This window comes from Pseudorca crassidens, chromosome 10 (genome assembly GCF_039906515.1).
Source record: "Pseudorca crassidens isolate mPseCra1 chromosome 10, mPseCra1.hap1, whole genome shotgun sequence".
Taxonomy (NCBI): Eukaryota; Metazoa; Chordata; class Mammalia; order Artiodactyla; family Delphinidae; genus Pseudorca; species Pseudorca crassidens.
In genome coordinates this window covers 21,176,776-21,199,647 of record NC_090305.1, presented here as the reverse complement: position 1 = coordinate 21,199,647, position 22,872 = coordinate 21,176,776, and the positions used below count along the sequence as shown (strand labels likewise).

The 22,872-nt window shown below is 40.1% G+C and overlaps 4 non-coding genes across 4 annotated transcripts; 1 reads left to right on the top strand and 3 right to left on the bottom strand.

Moving 5' to 3' along the window:
• Positions 1–2,278: 2,278 nt before the first annotated feature.
• TRNAP-CGG (transfer RNA proline (anticodon CGG)) lies at positions 2,279–2,350 on the bottom strand. Its single transcript has one exon. It is a non-coding gene; the product is annotated as a tRNA-Pro (tRNA).
• A 10,825-nt stretch (positions 2,351–13,175) lies between these two features.
• Positions 13,176–13,257, bottom strand: TRNAS-GCU (transfer RNA serine (anticodon GCU)). The gene has a single exon. It is a non-coding gene; the product is annotated as a tRNA-Ser (tRNA).
• A 5,426-nt stretch (positions 13,258–18,683) lies between these two features.
• TRNAI-UAU (transfer RNA isoleucine (anticodon UAU)) lies at positions 18,684–18,777 on the bottom strand. Its single transcript has 2 exons — positions 18,740–18,777; positions 18,684–18,719 (listed from the first exon to the last, which is right to left on the bottom strand). It is a non-coding gene; the product is annotated as a tRNA-Ile (tRNA).
• Positions 18,778–21,855: 3,078 nt separating this feature from the next.
• Positions 21,856–21,928, top strand: TRNAR-ACG (transfer RNA arginine (anticodon ACG)). Its single transcript has one exon. It is a non-coding gene; the product is annotated as a tRNA-Arg (tRNA).
• The last annotated feature ends 944 nt before the right edge of the window (positions 21,929–22,872 follow it).

The following is a 22,872-nucleotide window of genomic DNA, read 5'->3' as shown; positions in this document are numbered from 1 at the left end:
GAACTCCTGACATTTTGTTTCTATACTTTTACTTTTTCCAGAATGTCGTATAGTTGGAATCATACAATATGGAGCCTTTCAAATTGGCTTCTTTCACTTAGTAATATGCTTTTAAGTTTCCTTCATGTCCTTTTGTGGCTTGATAGCTAATTTCTTCTTATTACTGAGTAATAGTCCATTGTACGATGGACCACGGTTTGTTTAGCCATTCATTTACTGAAGGACATTTTGGTTGTTTCCAAGTATTGACAGTTATCAATAAAGCTGCTATAAATATTCATGTGCAGGTTTTTTTGTGGACATAAGTTTTCAACTCATTTGGGTATATACCAAGGAGCATGACTGCTGGAGTTGCCTTTATATTTTTACTCCACATTCTTGAGGATGTCTTTTACATTTTATTCCAATTACTCCATTACGTTTTTCATATCTACTCTCACAACTTCAATTTTAAGAGACATCTGTACTTAAGAGTTACCCAGCATTCTCTTTAAAAAACACGAATAGTTATAATAACTTTCCTGAGATGTTTTCTCCTCTCTGCATTACATTTTCCTCTATTTTTTAGTTCACTTTTATCTCTGTCTTTCATATTAGACATTAACTTTAGATGTCTAGTGATCTTTGGTTCCTGATCTATAGATATAATTAGGCCCTACAAATAACTGAAAATGAGATTATGAGTCCAGTTTATTGATTGTGGGCTATATGATGAAGTGATCTGCCTGTGCCATTTACTATCAGACAATATGTTTAACTCATCCTTCTTGGGATAGTAAAATCCTTTGAAGAAGGATCATTCATTCAATCTGCTTAGATGGCATAAAACTGACTTCTTGAATTCTGAGAAAATTCTTAAAGGACAGGAGTTGGAGGAAATTCTTTTTGAATCTCAAGCTTAATGAATGACACCATCTACTCCAAATTATAAAGTTAAATTACAAATAAATTATAAATTTATATTTGTATATACAAAGAGACAATATATTACACACCACTTCTGAATAAGGACCTGTGTCTTCATACTTAATAGGTTCCCAGAGCTGATCAAGGAAAGATAAAACAGAACAATGAAAGGTAAAAAGATCCATACTATTTCAGAACACCAAGATGAGCAGGGCCAGGTGAGCCTCTGTGGTGTCATAGAGCAAGGAAGAAACTGCGGTGGTGTGTGTGTCCACTTTCAGTTTGGGCCACATAACCACACGGTTATTCTGAGGAAATAATTTAGCTAGCATGAGCAAAGTAACTGGATTAATACCTTCCTCTCCATCTATTTTTCATCTTCCAAATTTCCATACTAATCAGTTCACCTGAGCGTTTTCAACAATTCCAAAGTGAGAGCTTTTCCTGGGGCCAAGGATAAGGCTACTGGTAAGTTTCCACGTTTGGGGTGGGGAAGACCTTGAACTTCCAGTATTAGCGATTGCTCCTCGTGGTTTTTCTCTCCGGGGGGAAAAACTCTGGCCGGCAATATTCCCCGGAATCTACAGGTAGGCTCTGGTGCTATGTGCTTCTGTGAGAATTCTACACTTCTTCATAGGACGCATGATAATTGTAAACATTTAGTTACTTGTGATATTAAATTCCATTGAAACAAAACCTTTTATTATAATTTTTAATTCCTGGTCCTCCATCGCATTCCTGGCATCCAGCAGAGGCTGACACGCAGTATTCACTGAATATCGATTCGTTGAGTGAAAAAGTGAATGAACTTTGACCAGGGAATGCAGGTCCGTGGGGCAACGCAGGAAAAGAAAGAGGTAGATTACAGTGGGATTAAATGTAAACGGTCGATTACAGTGGGAGCCGCGGCAGCAGCAGCTGGGGTGACTTACTTTAGTCAGTGCGGTAGCAGTAAATGCTGCGATTCCGAAAATGATCACTCAAGCTGGACGTAGCAGCGGAAATGAATATTCACGTCTCTACGAGACGAAGGAAGGTACATGTTGACCATAATTCACGCTTCCCCGCCCTACTCAGTCAAGTACGCACACGCACGTACGTATGCACGTACACACGTACGCACAGACTAGATGCCCAAGGCCTTCCTTCTTGACTTTCGGGAAGGGATCCACTGGAGAACTGGAACTGGGCCGGCGCCAGCAAACTCGCATCAACACTCCTGATACCTCCCAGTCAAGGAGATCTGGAATTAAGCACCCAGCTTCTCCGAAGGCAATCCTGCTGTCAATGTAATGAAAGTCCATCTTTCTGGCAATAGTATTAGAGAAAATACTTTTTCTGATTCCTTATTCCAATTGGTCGAAAAGGAGGTGGGCTCGTCCGGGATTTGAACCCGGGACCTCTCGCACCCGAAGCGAGAATCATACCCCTAGACCAACGAGCCACCTCTGCAAAATAAAAAGCACGCCCATACTTAATATAAAGAGAATTAGAATCAGATTTCTTTTTCCACACTTTGAGTCAGAAGGATGAGCCCCAATTTTCCCGACTATTTAATCAATATAACTGTATTTAAATTGCAACTAATATACATTTTGGGGCCTTATGATGACCTCTTAGCTTAGGCTCAAGTTACTAAATTTTTCATCCTTCCTCCGGTCAGTTGTGTAATAACCACTCCTAAGTGAATTCCATCAGTAGACTAATCTGTGATTTAATTGACAAGATTACATAATAAAGGTTACATTAGGGCAGTACTCTATTTTTCATCCTTATTTTTAAATATAGTTGAGTACAATATTATGTTAGTTTCAGGCTTGATCCATATTTTTATCTAAAGAAGTACATATTCCCAATTTCATTATGTATTGATACTTCGTGGTGTGACAAATAATTTGAGTGACATTCATGTTAGTTTTCTATACTTTACTTTCATAGCGGAAATTTTCTGACATTTTCTTTGACAAGTCCCCTAAAACTTGCTTTTTCATAAGTAAGCATTTTTGTCAAGATATTATTTCAACATGTGGTCCCCTAAAACAGGATTGTACCCCAAGTACAGGTCATTATTATTGCGTCTGTTTTATGACTTTGAAATCTCTATATTCTGCTAGGACTGAGAACAGAATCCTTCAAAGATTTAACACTTTAGAAAACAGCTTGCAAAGACCTTCTCTTCAGGGCAAGCAGTTGTCTTCAAATTCTTTGTAGATTGGCATCCCTGCTTGCTGAGTTTCTCATAAGACTTCTCTGAAAAATGGCAATGCTGGCAGATGAATGCTTAGTTTGGCTCCCTCTTGTATATCTCTTTAGCTTTAGAAGAAGGTTTTGGCTTTTCAGTAAGGATTGAGAGAGGAATCTGAAATGCCAGCTCCTTTGAAAGATGGTTCTTTTTCCCTGTTTATGTCACATCCTTATGACACCTCATAATCATAGCCTAAACCTCATAGCTAACTCCTGTTCGTTCATCATAAACCAGCCATTATGAATGTTTGTGTCCCTCCAGATTCATATGTTGAAATCCTAACCCCTAATGTGATGGTATTAGGAAGTGGGGCCTTTGGGAGGTAATTAAGTCTAAATGAAGTCATGAAGGTGGAGCCTTCATGATGGGATTAGTGCCCTTATAAGAAAAGACCATAGCCCCCTCTCTCTCCCACACCCCCAAAGAAGAAATCATGTGAGCAACAGCAATATGATGCCTACAAACTAGGAAGTGGACTTCACCAAACACTGAATCAACTGGACCTTGATCTTGGACTTCCCAGCCTCCAGAACTGTGGTAAATAAATTTCTATTGTTTAAACCATCCGGCCTCCAGTATTTTGTTATAGCAGCCTGAGCAGACTAAGACACCAGCTTAGACTTCCTTTGCCTAATAAGCCCTCACTAAATTCATTGAACTGCGATGCTGTTGCTTCTCTCTTTTCTTCCTCCACTTGTAAGCTACACGGTTAACTTACTCTCCACCTAGTATCTAAATTACCAGGCTCTGTATCTGCAAAATAATATTAAATAAACTGTTAAAAAATCAACAATCAAAATGAGGCATGGAGTTATGGTTGTAAAAGTACATGTTAATGACAGATGAAGTTAGGGGCCAATTAGGAGAGGGACTTGAGGAGATTCTTTTTCTTTATGAATCTAAAAAGTCGATGACCTGGAGAACTCAAGTCAATCTATGTTGGGTGACACGTTTATTGGGAACCTCAGTGTCTCCTCAGATAAATAGGTGGGTTTGAACTTCAAGGCTCCCATTAATGTTATCAGCTCCAGTAAGACACACGTGCCATCTTTCAAGGGACAGTAAAATCTGACAAATTTACACTTAGCCTTTCACTGCTTCTGATTAAATAGTTGTTACTTGACAGACACACCACTCTAAGACACCCAGAGCAGTTTTTGGAATGAGAATTTTTTCTTCGCTATTCACAAGAGGATGAAAAATGGACTGAGCAGGTGTTACTTTTATATCTACTCTGGCTACTGGGAGGGGTGAGAGGTTACATAAATTTCTAAAAAACCTTTGCAAGGCATTTACAGCCATCATTTAAGGATCAACTAAAGGCAATCTGCAAACACGGTATACTCCTCCTGGAGTTTGTTGGCAGAGGCTTTCTACGTGAGGACCAGCATAACCGTGAAGAGATATCTGGCCATGAGGCCTAGTGATGTTTAAACCTCTGCCGATGTAGCTTCAATAGTGAGACTATTTTTCAAGCCTATAATTAACGAACATGGGTCCAGTATCAAGAAGGAGAATTTCCAGAAGTTTTAAACATTTAATCATGGTACATATAAACCCCAACTTATCTTCTGATTCTGACCTAAAGTCTTCATTTATCATCATCTATATATCTCTATCTATTTATCTATCTCACTAGTAAGCATTTTTCTGATTTGAGACTTTCAAAATGGGTTAGACTCAGATACTATCCCGAAGTACATAATGGATCAGCTCCCTCATGGACTAAAGAAAACCCAGATGTTTCTGGATGGCAGCTGGGAAATGATCAGCTGTTTTTGCTCTGGATCCTGGCAGCTTCTTCTTCCATAAGGGACAAAAGAGCTCAGAGTCTTCTCTCTTACAGCCTGCCCCTCACCAGCCCTGCTCCAATGGTCTCTCTTCCAAAGCCAAAGGCTGTCCCAATCCACGGGTGTCAGGTGTACTCACTTTGGTGGCTCTGTGCAGCACTGGGTGGTGTCCTGGCAGAGCAGCGCCAGCCAGGCCCTGTTTATATTTCCCAAAGTCCCAGTACTCATGCCTAACTCTCACTGTTGTCAAGATGTCAACATCATAAGTTTTGCCTTCACAAGGGGTAAAGAGCTTCTGCACAGTGTTGATCCCTGGGGCACATCTCTATCCTCTCCTTAATGCTCCATAATTTGCTGAGCCCAGAAACATTCCAAAGCCAGTTATAGTCAGTGGACAGTAATGAGTAGGAGGCACTGTGAGGATGAGTAGTTACCACTGCACAGCTCCCTGAGAGATTCAGGTTTCCTAGACTTTACTGCAGCCTCCTGCCATGCCCTCCACTCACCACCAAAGCTCAGGAACAATCTGGAAGAAACATCTGAGAGTCAGAAGTGGTCATTTAAAAAAAATTTATAACTATCCTCTTCATTGATAATGAAAAATCATCCAGTGTTAGAAGAAGGATACTGGATACCCATGATAGGTAGTATCTAGAAGACAGCAAAAGAGGAAACTTCTGGAATGCTGGGTTCTTGATCTGGGTGCTGGATATATGCATATGAATCAGTTCACACAACTAATTGAGATGTTCACTTATGATTTATGTACTTCCTTGTATGTTTATTTCTATTAAAAGTTTACTGCCATTATATAGAAACCCTCTCTGATCACAATAATGCTCTTTTATCTTAACTACTTTGCCTTGTATTAATATGGGTTCTCCAACATTCTTATTGTTTGGTATTAGTCAAGATATCTTATTCCATAATTTTATTGTCAACCTAATCTCTCATTATGTGTTGGATAGGTCTCTTGAAAATGGAAAATAGAAGCACTTAATATCTAGTTTTATATAATATAATATAATACGATATGATATAATATAATATAATATTCACAGGCAGAAAAGAATAATGGTTTGATCTATGGCCTCTAGAATTACCTTTCCTGAGTTTGATGCCACTAATTGCTAGCTCTGAGACCTTGGGAAAATTACTTTGTGCTTTCTCACCAGTAAATTGATGATAGTGAAATTAAAATTTTAATATATAGGAAGCATTGTATAAGTGTTTGATGTTTGAAAGAGTAAAGCTTGTCTGGATTGAAAGAGTAAAAAATCAGCTCATACTGAAAAAGGAAAAAAAAAACCCAAACACTGCCATTCACCCAGCTGGGAGAACATATACAGATAAAGCAGGCTGCAAAATTAATAGGAAGCATTTTTTCATGTGCCTGTTGGCCATCTGTATATCTTCTTTGGAGAAATGTCTATTTAGGTCTTCTGCCCATTTTTTGACTGGGTTGTTTGTTTTTTAGATGTTGAGCTGTATGAGCTGTTTGTATATTTTTGGATATTAACCCCTTGTCAGTCACATTGGTTGCAAATATTTTCTCCCATTCCATAGGTTGTCTTTTCATTTTGTTCACGGTTTCCTTTGCTGGGCAAAAGCTTTTAAGTCTGATTAGGTCGCATTTGTTTATTTTTGCCTTTATTTTATTTTGCCTTTGGAGACTGATTTAAGAAAATATCGCTATGATTTATGTCCAAGAATATTTTGCCTATGTTCTCTTCTAGGAGTCCAATGGTGTCATGTCTTATATTTAGGTATTTAAATCATTTTGAGTTTATTTTTGTGTATGGTGTGAGGGAGTGTTCTAATTTCATTGATTTACATGCAGCTCTCCATCTTTCCCAACACCACTTATTGAAGAGAATGATTGTATCTTGTTTTAATGAATAAATAATTTGAAAATAGTGGGGGGTTTTTAGACATCATTTGATAGTTCCCTGGTACTCCCTACAATACAATCAGCCTTTTTGTTATCAAAGAGCTACAAAGTAATCCGGTTCTACCTTAATTTAACTGAAGGATTTCTTAAATTGGAACCATTAAATATAGGTATTTGGTACAATGCATAGTTCTGGCATTAAGATATCTGACGAATCCATTTGGAAAAAATATTTGATGCTTTTAAATTTGTTACACATATTTATGGTACAAAATCTTAGAATTGATATAAGCAGGCTTTACTCCATTTTGAAGACTCTCTCTACCGTATTCCATTATTGTGCTTATACACTAAGGTTTTTTATCCCTGTTCTAACATTGGTAAGTGCCTACTTTTTGGCTTCATTATAACATGTCCACACAGTTTTTGAATAACTCAGCTATATTACTATGTTATAGTAAATTTGTTTAAGAGCTTATTTTCCTCACATTACTGTGGCTTGCTTGAAGGCAAGGGCTATGTTATTTACCTTAGTTTCATAGCTTTCCTGTGAAAGTTTCACAACCTTTTCCTAATATCTAGCATGGAGAACAAGAAAAAACACTCTCCAACTTGGTCATTGGTAATTGTCAGAAAAGCAAGGGATATAAGAGCCTGGAAGAAATTAAGAGCATCATTTTAAAATTTAATCATGAAGAAAAGATTATTGAGCACTAAGAACAGACAGGAAGTATCTATATAAATAAGGAGATGTTGTGTGATTGCTGGCACAAAATGGTTAATGGTAAATTGAAATTTGAGTTCTCCAAATAAGTGCTATTCTGTGCTTATCTCTTAAAAATTCGAATTGAATTTAGAAATTTAAATTAACTCTAGAATCTTAAAAAGAAAATAATTTAAAATAGAAGAACACATGACTAAATTGTTACATATCTAAAGGAGTGTCAGGTAGGAGGCAGAAACTGATAATAATTTTAGAACGCACAGCTATGGCTGGTTGACATGTCAACTGCCTCTTACCTTTCATGTATTTTTAATTTTTGTTACCAGTAGGAAAGAAGTAAGACGATGAACTCTGCATCAATTTTTCCTGTGAAATCGCACATGAAATCAAAGGAAATAATGGCTGAAAAATCTCAAATTTGGTGAAAGACATAAAGCTCCAGATATAAAAAATCTCAGAGAACTCAAAACTGTTTATACTCAGACCAATCATAATCAAGTTTGTAAAAATTAAAACATAGAAAAAATCTTGTAAATGGCCCAAGAGAAGCAATACTTTTACCTATAAGGGAACAAAAATTCTCAAATGACAGTGAATTTCTTACAAGAAATGATGGACCTGAGACAAAACTCCATTGATCACCTGATCCTATAAAATCCCTTACTCTAACTGGTGGTCCACAATGACACTATGGATCTTCAGGAATTATTGTCAATTCAGAGCCAGTGTCTATTAATCTCTGAAAATACTGATTACATTTCCTTTCCCATTACATAGTGCTCTAGTAATGACTGCAGGTCCTTCTGGGGAAGGCTGAGAGGTAGATTAACAGTATACAATTTTGGCAGTGTAGCAGGGATGGGTTCCAGTCTTCTTCATCCCAGGCGTTCCAGATCTGTGAATTGGCTCAAGTCTGGGAATTGATTGATGATCTGTTTTAGTGATACATGTCAGATTTCTGTTTACCAGATCTGAGGCTTTTCTCCTTATACAGTTCAAGTAAGACTTCAGTAGACCTCTCATATGCTTCAGCTCTACAGACACCATGATCAACCAGTCATTACCAAAGATTTATGTCAGTCAGCCTATTCTGATTAACATCTGTAATTGTACCCACTTTGTCTTCGATGATTAAGTGCTACCACTGGCCCCTGTCACCTTGAGCTCCAGTCATCACCCTTATGTTTAGGGATTCCAGTACAATAGGGAAGACCCACGATAAAGCTCTTCTTTTATGCTGGGGCTATCCTCATGAATTTACTAGTCACAGCCATGGTGAAAGGCATTCCTCTGGAACCCCTTGGTTTGGATGAACAGAACCAACACAAACATTGTCTCCAGCATCCCTAAGACTTTGGGTACTTCCCTCTACAGTATAGTAAGAAGGTCCTGAGATTTCAACTTCATTTAGTGTAGGCCATATGTGGGTCTATTTTTTAATCAACAAACATAGACTAATTTTAGAGTCATTCCTAGGCCCTCAAGTTAAAATTTTGAATTCATAATCTCTGCTCAGTAGTCCCATATCAATACATTTTACCTGATCTAACTTTATATTACTTTCAGCTTGATCCTGCACCCTTAAGATCCATTCCCACGTGCATATCTCTAGCTGGAATCACGAGCAATCTGGGAACTGTTTCTGAATTAGTTTCTGCATTGCAGATGGCTTTGCTCTAAAACCTGTTCCAGGATTTTCATGTTTCCAAAGAGCATCCTGAACTGCCATAGTCATGTTGATCATAACTAGATCACCTATCTCATAAGCCGCTAATGGAAAATCTGCCTCCTTCATGTCTGGGCCTGACCCAAACCAAAACATCACACTGAATCCAATCACGTTTATACATCTAGTTTTGAAGTTATAGGAAATATGGGGGATGACAGCATATGTAATGACACCATGGGAATGAATAATATTCAGATGTCAAAAGTTCTGTTGCACAACAGTCCTGGTTTCAGAAAAAAGTAAATGATATGAAATTTAAAAAGAGGAGTGAAAATTTTACAGACACTTGTTAAAGAGACTTAAGAGACAATTGAAAAGAACACAGTGTTGGATCTTTCTGGAGTCTTGTTTCAAATAAATCATATGACTACTGCTACTAATGACAACAATATAGTTACAAAGATTACTGAAGGTCTGCTTCGTATTAGGTGTTATTAAAGAATTAGTATAATTGTTGGGTGTGATATTGGCATTGTATTATTTTGTAGTATGTATTAGCAATGAATCCTGAAGTATTTACTATGGAATAAAATAATATCCTGAATTTACTTTAAAATATTCTAGCATGGTAGGGAAAAAAGAGACAGGATACTTGAAAAGGACTGCCATTATGTTACTGATGGATGCTGAGGGATGGGCCCATGGTCGTCGTAAGTCATTACATTCTTCTGTATTTGAGTGTATGTTTCACATTTTTTATATTAAATATAAAGGCTCAAGGGCCACATTCTGGAAGGCTGAGGATTGAGGGGGCTCTACAGCTCTCCCAAGCCTGCCGGGACCTGGCAGGGGAGTTTGGGTCTGACCTGGCAGGGGAGCAGAGTCTCCTGGAGACTGAGGAACTGGAAGACAGAAGCGACAGGAAGTCACAGAGCCACCGCCTCCACCCTCTGGACACATTGGCCATAATCACATTACAACTACAATTGTAAATATTATAATATTATAAATATTATTGTAAATTGTAAATAGAGCCTTTGGGGTCTGCAGCACTATTTAGCCCGGAAGTAACCAGCAAGGTCTTCCATAGCTGGAACCTGTTTGCTCTCTGCTCCTCCTTACAATTCAGGATCTTGAAACTAGCGAATCAGAGCTTTCCCGCCGCCACCTTCACTTTGCTAAGTGCTGAGCAATGAAGGGTCGCCTTGGCCTTGGCCGAGACCTCCTTTTTAAAGACTTAAAGCCCCCTTAAGTCCAGATGGGTTTGTATGGTACTGAGACTGAACCCACGTCAGGCAAAGGCTTCCAAGGGAGGGAGTTTGCCTGGAAAGTTCTGGTGGGACGTGGCATCTAATGCTCTGAAATTAAGGGATACAACTGGTACTCGGAAGGAATAGTTCAAACGGTAGACGCCAGCGGGCACGAAACAGGAGGATCAATACCCATGTTCCCCAAAGTTTCTCTTCTTGTGGTAGGTGTGTTGTGGGCTCTTTATAGAACTGTAGCCATAGCATAAGATGCTCTATCTTGAGCAGCACGGATTTTTTTAACTTACATATGTTTTCCTTTCTTGCTGACCCTGACATGTCTTAGATAATGACTAGTTAACTAGGTGAGAATTAATCTTGCGTGTTTAAGAATTCCAGGGACTGGCCTTAAAGAGGTGGAAGATGGCCGAACTTGGAATAGAAGATTAATTGCACATAAAACCATCAGAGGATGCTGATCAGACCACCCCACGACAAGTTTCGAGATGATTATCAGAGCTGACTGTGCTCTTCGGCACCTAGTTCCCCGACCTGTGCACCCCTGACACTCCCTTCTAAAACCTTTGTCCTCTAACCTTTGTCCTGAGATGGTCCACAATCTCCCCAGGTTGCTGGCCTCCTGAATAAAGCAACTTTTCCTTTTCCACCAACACTTGTCTCTCCAATATTAGCCTTTCTGGCAGTGAGCAGCAGAACCTGAGTTGGACACTGACCTCCTCCTGTTACAGAACGTAGTGTGTAGGCAGTGTAAAAAGCAGGAACCACGTGCGGCTTGTAGAGAGGGGAATATTTTATAAGCTTCTGGTTTTTCTCAGGTCAATGTAGAACACAGGAAGATGAGGGTTTTAATCAGTTCTTCAAATTAATGTCTATGAGTCATAAAGGAAGACACTGAGGTAGCAGTAGGTCCATGTTCAGAAAGCCCGTATGTGTTGGATATTTTCCTCTCAGGGTTCAAATGACCTTCAGCAAATCTTACTTCCACCCCTTCCTTCCTTGCTCTCCTTACCTTAAAGAAGCCAACTTGTTCGCTCCTTGGATACTTTCCAATATTACCCAACCCTCTGCTCTTCCAATGCCTCTGTAAACCCTCCTAACACTTTGTCTTTCTTTCTTTCTTTTTTCCCCTAACACTTCCAATGACTTGTTTTAGGTTTAGATTTAGAGCCCTTGAGATTGGTGAGGGCAGGAGCACTTGGTTCATCCCATCATCACCAGGGCCCAATCCCCCACCTTGAAGAAGTAATTATTGAGTGAATGTGAGAATGAGTTAAAATATATATCATACAGGGTTGCTAAGTAATGTAAGATAAAGTTCTCTTCCAGTTACTCTTTGGGACAAGCATTAAAAATGTTTGTAGAGAGAAATGACAAGGATAAAGAATCATTTGGAGTATGAAGATGAGGGAGGAAAGATTTAAAAAAAAATGAGAAGTTTGGAAAGGTGCATTGCAGTCAGCCAGAAACCACCATCTTTAAGTATAAAAACACACTGCCTTATTGCACTGCTATAAACCACAACCTGGATATGATTTTCACCAAAAATGATACTATACACTGGAGTACTTTTATTTAAAAGAAAAAGGTTTACTTCAGATTGGCTTTCCACAGAGCACTTGCTTCTGTGAAGCCAAGTGTTTCATCAAAGAGTCATATATTCAGATTTCCTTTCCCATTAATGCAGTTTCTTTTTCTCTTCTTCATAAATTACCAAAGACTCTAAGTAGGTTTGCAAGCAAGCCTAATGAAGTTTGTAGGTGGTAACTGCTCTAGGGGATGTGGAAGAGGGGCTGCCAAGTTTCAGTTTCCTGATGAGAGGTTAATTTCCCAAAGAGAGGAATTGGGAAAAACAGACCAGGAGGAGACTCATAGGCGAGTCCAGGCAATAGAGGGGATAACTGAAGCTCTGAGATGAGTTTGCAGATACTTTTTACATTATGTCTAATTTTCAATATGTTTTAAAATTGCCAAAATAAAATGTTTTTACTTTTTTTTTTCAAAAAGGAAGAGTTTGGAAAAATATTTTTACTAAATAATCTTTAAGATAATAATTTTAAAAGAGAAGATAAGGTAATTGGAAAAACGACGTAAGATAATGTAATTGAAATTTGAGGAGGGAAAAAATCCTCCAGTCATTCTCCTAATTGGATAGACCTCAGACATTTATACATACGTAACCTATACTCTATTGTTATATAAATATAAAATACTAAAATCATTGTGAAACTAGATTGTCCTTTGTACTGAAGAATCTGGCTTACTCAAGTATAAGTGAAGGTGTTGGAAAAAGAAACAAAAAATTTGGAAACAAAATTGGTCGATTGTTAAAAAGATCCATAGAGTTCAAAGCCCTTAACAATTAATTCTCCTAGATACGAGTTGCTTGAAAACAAAAGCTCCTTCAAGAAGTCTGTTAAATATCAAGAGAACAATATGTCATGGTAGAGTTGAAGAATAATCTGCAAAACCTGTTATAAGAAGTCAGCACCTTAAATGCAAGAGCGTGCACACTTACAGAGGCGAGGAAAACATGACAGAGCTCATAGAAAGTGGAGAGGAAGGCAGACCTCATTAGGCCAAACTCAGAATACTGACCAAATACTTAAAGAGAGCATAACTGGAAATGCTAGTAAAGTTTCGAAAACACTCGCACCCCAATTCTTCACACCAAAAGCACACACCCGACGAGGGTGGGATTCGAACCCACGCGTGCAGAGCACAATGGATTAGCAATCCATCGCCTTAACCACTCGGCCACCTCGTCCACTTACGGTAACCTTTTGGCGTGCTTTATTTCAAAGTTTATATTAGGGAACTCGCTGGCTATCCCGGAGAGAAAGACGCTTAGGAGACGGCTTAGAGACGTCTGGGAGACGTGGAGGTGGCTAGCTTTCACACGAATGGACAAAGAACTGGGATGGAAAAGCTGCGACGGGGGCAAAAAACGGGCTTAGCTTTCCCAGGAGTCGTAAAATTGGTTGAGACGTGGTAGAAACACATCTGCCTGGGCTTTCACTCCCCTTTCTCGGGCTGCCTGGTCCACGGCAGGAGACGCCTGAGCGTCAAGTCCTGGCAGGCGGTGGGCGTGACGCGGCCAACCTGGGCTGAGCCAGTTTGCTGTCACCGTCCCTCGTCAGGGGAGCCTGGGCCCGCGGCCCGAGAGCGCAGCCGGGCAGAGGTTCCCAGAGCCGGTTCCACTGGAGTCGCTGTCAGGGGAGCTGGCGAATGTGGACTCCTAATTCGTGGTTAATAAGACAGTCTGGAAAATTAGACGACGGATCTGAATAGGGCTCAATTTCTATTCCGTGTCATTGCCGCTTCTACAATACTTTCGGGTGACATTACATAGAGAAGAATCTTTAACTTCGTGGGGCTCTCCTCCCGGGTGATCCGCATCGGAGGAACCACGAATTCTGATTCCTCCACGGCCCCCGCGCTCCACCAGATACCTGTGTGTTTTCTAGGGAGAGTTTGTCCAACTTTCACTAGGTTTTCCAAGCCTTCTGGTACTGAAAACGTCAAGAAACTCAACACCAGCGAGAAAATAATTCGAAGGAAGAAAGAGGGGAAAAAAGAGTGTTCAGCTCCATCTCGTTGTTTCATAAGCATGAACACAACGAACAGATGAACGAACAAGAATAGGAACTAATTCTGACTAATCAGTTTGATAATAAATGCCCAGGAAAAGAGGGTAACATTGAAGGTGAGTCTTGACGAGCAAGTTTTCTAGGGGTGGTGAAGAATGAGTTTGTCCCAGACTGAGGAGAGGGCCTGAGCAAAGGCAAGGAGGCATACAAAGCAATCATATGAATCATTCTGTTGTCAGTTCTGATAGCAAAGGGTAAAGGAATTATATTACTTTCACAAGGAAGGACAGTATAATTAACAGGAAAATTGTCAAAAATAGGCCTTTCACAGGAAGGGACGGTGAATCATTGGGAAAGTAATACACTAACTCTCATGTATTTGAAATTATTAAAGAGGAATTTGAAAATTAAAACACTGAAAACATATACTTAAACAGATTTATTAGATGGCAGATTAGATAGAGCAGAAGGGAGAATTAGGAAACTGGAAGTTAGATTTGAGGGAACTATGTAAAATACTATCCACTGATACAGGTAGTTGGAAATTAGGAAAGAGGAATAGGAAAAATGAAGGCTAGGAGAGAAGTTCTACCATATATCTAATCATAGTCCCAAAAGAAATTGTTGCGAGAATAGGAAAGAGTCAAGTATCTCCAAGTACGCATCACATATGCTTCAACAATCATCAACATTTTGCCAAACTGGTTTTCCATATTATTGTGAGGTTAATCTCAGGCATTATATTATTTTGTGTTTCCTTTCATCTGTTCAATAAGAATCTTTAATAGATAAAGAGGGCGTTCATTCATCTTCAAAATTCTAGAAGTTATCAGTATAATTTGTTGAATAAATAGTTTTCAATCAGCCAATTCTGCCACTATTTTCAGGAACAGCTGTGGAGAGAACAACAGTTTTTGTTTGTTTATGATGCTATTGTTTATTACTTGTGTTTCCATTTATTTTCTATTGCCATTAAGAGTCTACAAAGTAGGAATGCTTCTAGATTTCACTGTTTAAAATGAGATGGTCTATGTGTAAAACAAGAAGCAAAATTATTCTCAGTAGATTTCTACAAAAGTGCAAGGCTTGAGTAACATAAGCTTGCAAGTTCAAGACTACTACCTTCCTAATAGTCTGCCCTGCCGCTCTCTTCCACTCCTGCATTTTAAAATCAAGACTAAAGTTGCTACTCATTGCCTTCGTCCATCTCTCCCCTCTTTAGGCATCCAGTCCAACTATTCTCATGGGGACTTGACTCTCAAAACCTGACTGAGTTATCTCACTCTCTGGCCATGCTCTGTGGATGTCAGCGGTCTCCTGGTTAAGTAATCAGAATGCCAGCTCCAGCCCACTGTCTACCCAGACATCAAGACAGTAAACTGGCACCTTGAGCATACTATAAGCCTGATTAAAACCCTTTAATAACTATCGATGACCTACACCCTGGCGATAGACCTCTGCCCTCTCTCACCAGCCTCCCCTGCACTCTTCCACTCACACTCTGGCTGCATTCTGTATTTGGTAGCGATGTATTTGGGGAAAATCAAAATACCTTCTGTGGGGAAAATGTGTGAGAGTAGCTCATGTTTTTTCAGAAGCCACATATGGAAAAGCCTGGACTGTGAGGCTGTGCTGGAGCTTTTCTCTTCTTTACACCTGCAGAAGTCTCTAAACTTCTCTATTCAGTGATAGCTCTCCCTTTATTACAAAAGAGGAAGGCAGAGCATTTGGAGAGAGCTAAGTGATGAGTTGGTGGTCCTGCTCAGGGCTTCCTCTTCCTCTGCGGAGAGGTCCAGGAAGTTAAAATAGGGCGAAGCTAGAGCTTTCCTAGAGCGACCTTCCAGGTCTAGCTGTTTTTCACTCTCCTTTGCTCGGTGGTCGGGGATTCCTGCACGAGGCTGCTTATGAATTGTCTCAACTCCATTCCGTACAGTTTGGCCTTGGTGGGCATAAAATTACCAACGGATCCTAGAGGGCCCGAAAGACATATGGATATAGTGATGACATCGATGACGTCAACTCACAGGGGAAGGGAAATTAGCTCAAGTGGAAGAGCACTTGCTTTGCGTGCGAGGGGTAGTGGGATCGATACCCCCATTCTCCAGTTTTTGGGTCAGCGGCTTATGAGGCAGATTCAAAGCCAGGAATAATTGGATGTGTTAAAGGGAAGTAGTTAAAACATTCATGTTTTTTCTCTATGAGGTTGTTTACCATTCTACAACACCCAAGACAAGGGCACAGTTGTGGGGAACAAATTCAGAGCAAGTGATGACACTTAATGAGGAAAAAAAGAAGGCCGTGGTGCATATATTTATTTTATTCTCTGTAATTATAGAAGCTTTTAAGGATTAGAATTGAAACCTAAGTGGAGCCTTGACAGAATCATATAAACTTTAAGATATCTCATTTTCATTATTTTATGACTATATTATGCTCTGACTACATTTTTCTTTTTTCTCAAAAAAAAAAGCATTTGAAAATATATATTAGTAGAACTACTTTGTTTTCTAGGTGCTACGGTCTGAATATTTGTGCCCCCCTATAATTTATATTTTGAAAATCTAATGGTCAGGGTGATGGTATTAGGAGGTGAGGTCTTTAGGAGATGATTAGCTAATGAGGGCAGAGCCTTCATGCATGGTATTTGTGCCTTCATTTACAAGGCCCCAGAGTATAACTGATTCATTTCACTGTACAGCAGAAACTAACACAACACTGTAAATCAACTACACCCCAATAAAAAAAATTTTTTAAAGGCCCCAGAGAGCTTGCTTGCCCCTTCCACTATGTAGGAAGTCAGCAAAACCAGAAGGCTCTCACCAGACACCTGATCAGCGGGTGTATTAATCTTGGTCTTTCCAGTCTCCAGCACTGTGAGAAATAAATGTTGTTTTTTTTTACAAGCCACCCAGTCTATGTATTTCTGTTATAGCAGCCCAAACCAACTGAGACACCATATTTACTCTTCTCATGAAAGTTTCTAACTTTATAAAGCCCAATTTTATCTTACTAAGTTTACAATGTATGTTTACTGTATGTTTTAATACTATTCTGTAAAAGGAAAGCACAATTTGGTAGGGCTTTGTTAAAGTAATTAAACAAGGAGACCATTAGACTGAGGTGGCTCTAAATGCCTTGGTAGCTTAGGTAAGCAAACCAAGACTGGAATCTGAGAAAATGAAATTTAAGAACAGCTTATCACAATGAGCCAACTAGGCTTTCCCACATAAAGCAGTCTTAAGCTATAGCCAATCAAATAATTGCTTTGCTTTGCTTCTGACATCTCTACAAAAGTCTTGCCTCTAGCTTCTGCCTGCAGAGCCTCCTAACCACTTTTTGTTTGGCACTCCCTAATTTGAATGGCTGCTTGCTCAAATAAACCCTTATAAATTTTAATGTGCTTCAGTTTATGTTTCAATGGGTGCAATGGTTAAGTTTTTAAATCTAAGGAATTAAAATCATATTAAATAAAACAAAATGTCTAGTATGATACAAAATACTGCATATAACCTAAATATATACTTTGACAGCTTCCAAGATACTCTCGTGGCTTAGCAGGAGCTATGAAGTGATAAGGTATCCACTTTATTATCTGGTGCTTTTCTGGATGGGACCTCCCTATCTTTCCCAGGGAGATGACTCTGTGACTGGACAATGTCCTGGCACATGCAGGACATATTTAGGAATCCAGACCTCAAGAGAGAGTTCTCTGGACCCAGCTTTATTACATGCACCTTCTGTGACCTGTCCTGGGTGGGACATACATGCTTTCAAGTATGGGATAATATTTGCAGCTAGGAAAAGTACTCTAAATTATTTAGTTCAAATCACCCTCTTGGGGTGAAGTAGGGAGGCATGTGATAAGATGTATGACCAGGCATACTCCTTGTGTCATTGTGGAAGGGGGAGTATATTTTTAAGTCAAAATCACTACCTACACCACTCACAACAATATGCTTTTTCCTGTAATGTTGTTCTACAGATTTCTGGTTTCTGGGCCTCATTATCACTAATCCTTTTCCAGGCCCAGACAGTTGGATCATTTGAGGATGCCAGGTTTTGTTTCTCAGTTGATAAAAGCTGCATGGTGGTTAGTTCATCAGGGTGAAATTAAATGTGGGAAAAATACTACAGGGGACTCTCTTTTCAGAAAACAGTATTTTATTTTCCCCCCAAACCAGAGCTTTAATCAAGCAGGAACTCCATGCAAGTTCCCACTTTTGATTCCCTCTAATGGAGTTCAATGCTTATCACCTCGGGGAAGTTACTTAGCTATTTCTAAGTACGCACCAGGGGATCCCTGAGGAATGATGGTCATAAGAGCAAAGTGAGACGGGGTGGTGGAGGGGGTGTCAGGAAATGTTCTTTATTTGAGATCAGCTTGCAAGACAAGGTGGGGATAAAGAATTAGAGAAGCTAACCCACGGCAGCACAAAAGATTCATTCAGTCGGTAATTGCTTGACGCTAATTGGCGCTAAGGGAGCGGTAAGAATAAATGCTATAGGACAAATTCAAAGAAACACATCGAAGATGGTATAGTAGACAGGAAAGCAAAGGGGAAAGGGTCTCTTCAAGGGATGCTAATCTCCGATTGGAAAATACTGCTCCAGGTGAGGATTGAACTCACAACCTCGGCATCACTCGCACACATACTGCCATATAAGTACCGCGCGCTGTCCAATTGCGCCACTGGAGCTCCTATATTTCTTTTCGGTCACCCATTACATCGCCTATGCAGGAATATTCAGTTTTTCTCCGGTCGCAAAGGTACAAGTGCCTCCATCCTTCCCGGAGTCCCGCAACTGCATCTTGCGCACAAAGGCGGACTGTGGTCAGCTGCAGACCCCACTCGGCCACCAATCCTGAAGACGCGGAGGGTGCTCTGCGGAAACGGGGGCGGATACTTTCAAGACGACCGCGAAAAGTGCAGACACTCGGGAGACTCCGACCTCCTCTTTTGTGACTTTTAGTCATACAAGTACGGAACCCTCTGGCCCTTTATTTCCTCCTTCTTCACAAAGTCAAATTTGTTTCTCCTTCAAGATTAAGTTGAAATGCGATGTCATGAAGAGCTTCCCCTGACTTCCCTTCCAGAGTTAATTGCTGTACTTCCATGCTGCTGGCACACTTATTTCTGGAGTAGCATTTCTCTTGTTGTATTGTAATGATGAATTTAGATTTGTCTCTCTGACTTGATGTTAGTTTTTTGAGGAATTTGGATTAAGCTTTACCTGTGAATCCTTAGATTTTCACATTTTGCTTGGTAAATGAATATTCAATATATGCTTTTTGAGTTATCAAGATTAAGCTTTAGAAGAGATTGGGAAGCAGTTGGACATTGCTATCAATGACGGCTACTTTTTATTGACAGCCTAAATAGTTGCCAGGACTTTACCTGCTTTGTGTAATTTAATCTCACCACAAACCTGCAAAGTAAGTATCATCCCATTTTGCAGATAAGGTAGTGGGGTGACTAAAAAGTAAAGTGATTTGTCCAAATTCACATATTCCAGCAAAAGGCAGAGTCTCTCTCTAAGTCTGCTCTTTTTTTTTCCATATCAAGTTTCTTCTACGTGAACAGTGATACGAATAGAGAGTAAACATTAAGACAGAAAATGTTAAACTATGCTTATCCTGGAAATGAACAGATTGTGATGAAGAAATAAACTTAAACTGCCAACTGTTATTTAAAAAGCTGCAAAAATAATCCTGGGACCAGTGAGTGTTATATACCTTACAGACAAGTTTAGGTAGCATAAACTACTGATTTCCAGAGTTAGGAACTTAAGATTCCTGCCCTGTCCTGGAACTATTTAAGGTTGAGCTTCAGATCTTTACACTATTATACATGTATTAGCCTCTGACACTCCAAATTCAGAAATTGTAGTGTCATTTTACTATGCAGTCATGAAGATAGGTGATGTATGGCATTATTAATGGCCAAACTTAACACAGTTCTGATTTATAAGTCAATATGTCATCATGCAAAATTAATGTACTTGCTCTGAATACAAATACTGAATATAAGCTGTATATCAAATGCCTTTTATGGTGGTTAGATCTGGAAATTTATATATGTCTAATGTGAGTTAATAATGTAAGGAATGGAGCTCTTAAAAATGCTTTTTAAAAGTATTTCATTTTATTCCAAACATGGGGATGGTGTAGGGTATAGCAGCTAATACTGCTTGCCTATTCCACCACCAGTCACCAACACCAGTGCCCCCATTCCTCCTTTCCAACAGAAACATGATTTTATTCACATAACCTTCTCTATACTGCCTTGGCTTTGCAGGAGGTGGGCCCAATTCTCAGCTCCTGAGGCAGAATTATGATTGATCTAATTAATCACAGCGGTCACATTCTTGGCAGTACTTGGATTAGGTGAGAATATATGATACAAATTTAGCCAATGTGGGGGAAATCCACTGGGGAGCATATCAGAGAAATTGTTCTCAATAAGAGATACAGTAAAGAAGTCTGGTTTTTTTTCTAGACTTTACCTTGATATTGTGAGAGTTTGAGGTACTGCAAGGAAACCAGCTGGAGTATGAGATCCATATATCGAGAATGACAGAACACAAAGATTCAAAAAAACTGGGTCCTGATGACATCATGGAGCCACCGAGTTAACGAGGCACGTAGCCTCTCTACCTTCCAGACTTGTTAAGTGCGATAATAAATCCACTTTGTTTAAGCCAATTGCATGCTGTTGTTTGAATTGTTGTAGAGCTATTACTGAAAGTTTCCTTGATTGGGGAGGGATCTTTGGGCTAGATGTCTTATAGTTTTATAAGCATTGTGTTGTAAGTCCTCCTGATGACTGGTATCATGAAAAACTCGAAGCCAACCACTAAGTGGTATTAAATATATCAGTCTGGTGCGCACTTGGTTCACTAAGCTGTTTCTTTTATATCAGCAGACTAGACATTCTCTTCACTTAGAAAGCCTACATCTCAGCCACTAGCTCCAGCCCAGCCCTACCGTCTGATTGTAGCTGGCTTTAGACTTAATGGACACATGCCCAGCCTCAGCCCCTGAGCACATAAACAGACACTGTGAGCCACAAAACTATATTCGGGAAACTAGGATTCTGCTGCTGTATACGGCACTCCACTGCTCTTCCAATTAAACACCCGGGTTGAGATAACATGGAATCACAGACTCGTGATGCCTACGTGTACCATAAATTAAATTGTTTTCTGTTGCTCACTGGCATTTTTCTCACTCAACTCTTCATTCTCGCATGCAGACTTTTAATGTAAGATTAGTCATTGTAGATACCGAGCGTGCTGCCCTTAAGGAATATAAAATAGAGTGGGGAGGACCGCTGAGCAAACAGCTGTTCACAACACTGTGATAAATGCCAAAATGAGGGGTGTGTTCTGCACCCTAGGAGTACAGGAAAGAACACCATCTAAACTGGGGAAGAATTAATAACTCGATTAGGTTTGCGAGTATTTCCCCTATTCCGTTTGTTTACTCTGGTCCCTGTTTCCTGGTTTCCTTCCTTCATTAGCAAAGCCCTAAAAACTCCATCATTTGCTACTTCCAGGTCCCTCACCACGAGGTCAAGGACATGAGGCTGGCAGGTTATTGCTATAATGAGGCTTCAAAGTAGACCGCGAATCTTTCTATCATCTGGGAGAGAAGAGGGCAGACAAATCAGAAGGACAGTGCACATCAAGCCACATCCAGAAATTCGATGGTATGAAAATGCAAAAAACCTCGTAAAGGCTAATTAATAATGGTTTAAAGAAATCTGGCGAAAGCAGGGCCAGTGGCGCAATGGATAACGCGTCTGACTACGGATCAGAAGGTTCCAGGTTCGACTCCTGGCTGGCTCGGTGCTGTTGTTCCCTCTTCTCGGGGAAGGTGTGTACTGAGTTATTTACAAACCACTTCAGGCTGTTTTATTATGAGGAGGTCCTTATAAAACCTGTGATGTTATTCTTCGATCACCACACAACCGAGAAGAATGGAGGGAAGATGGGGCTGTGGCGGGGCAGGACTAGAAAAGATATACCAAAGAATAGGACAAGAATCTTGCACAAATCTTCTGTACCCACCCGTCTTGCATGAAAAACTCTCCCTTTTCAGAACACTTGCCTCTTGAGAACACAGTGCTCTCTTGAGAGTTAGTGTGAATAGAATCCTCGACGAATCCTGCTAAATTTTCTCCAGTGTTCAGCTGTCCAAGTTCACACCGAAACAAACTACAGCGATGTCATAAACAACAGAGAGAAACGTTAAGTAAGGAGGGAATCAGCAGTCAGGTGTTAAAGGAACCACGAGTGAGGAGAAGCCGCTCATAAGCGATGAGACCTTCACACAGTAAACGTGAACGATGTGGATCTTGTGTCTATGAAGTGACTGAGATAGGTTTGGGATCTGCTGGGAAGAGCTAGCAGCAAGTTTACCTGCCCGCAGGTATCTGCAGAACATCAATCCAATGCCGCGCATGGCGTGCATCAAGCGCAGCCCAAGCTTCGCGGCTCAAAGGTGAGGAGTTCCTGTGGTCTCTGCCCTCGAGAAGAACCTTCTCGTGAAGGTCAAGGATGCACAGCATCCGGGTCCGCTGACAGAAGAAGGGCAGTAAATGGACGAGTTTTTCCATCCTTGTCTACTGAGACCCACGTTGAAAGAGCGTGGGAGGCGGCTGATGGAATTCGGGCGACAAGCAAAGAAGAGAAAAGAAGGAGAGCAGCTCCTTTCATCCCTGCTGAGTTGTGGCCTTTTAGGATAATCCAGCTCAAACCTTTTCTTTAAAAGCTTGGAATAGGAGATACAA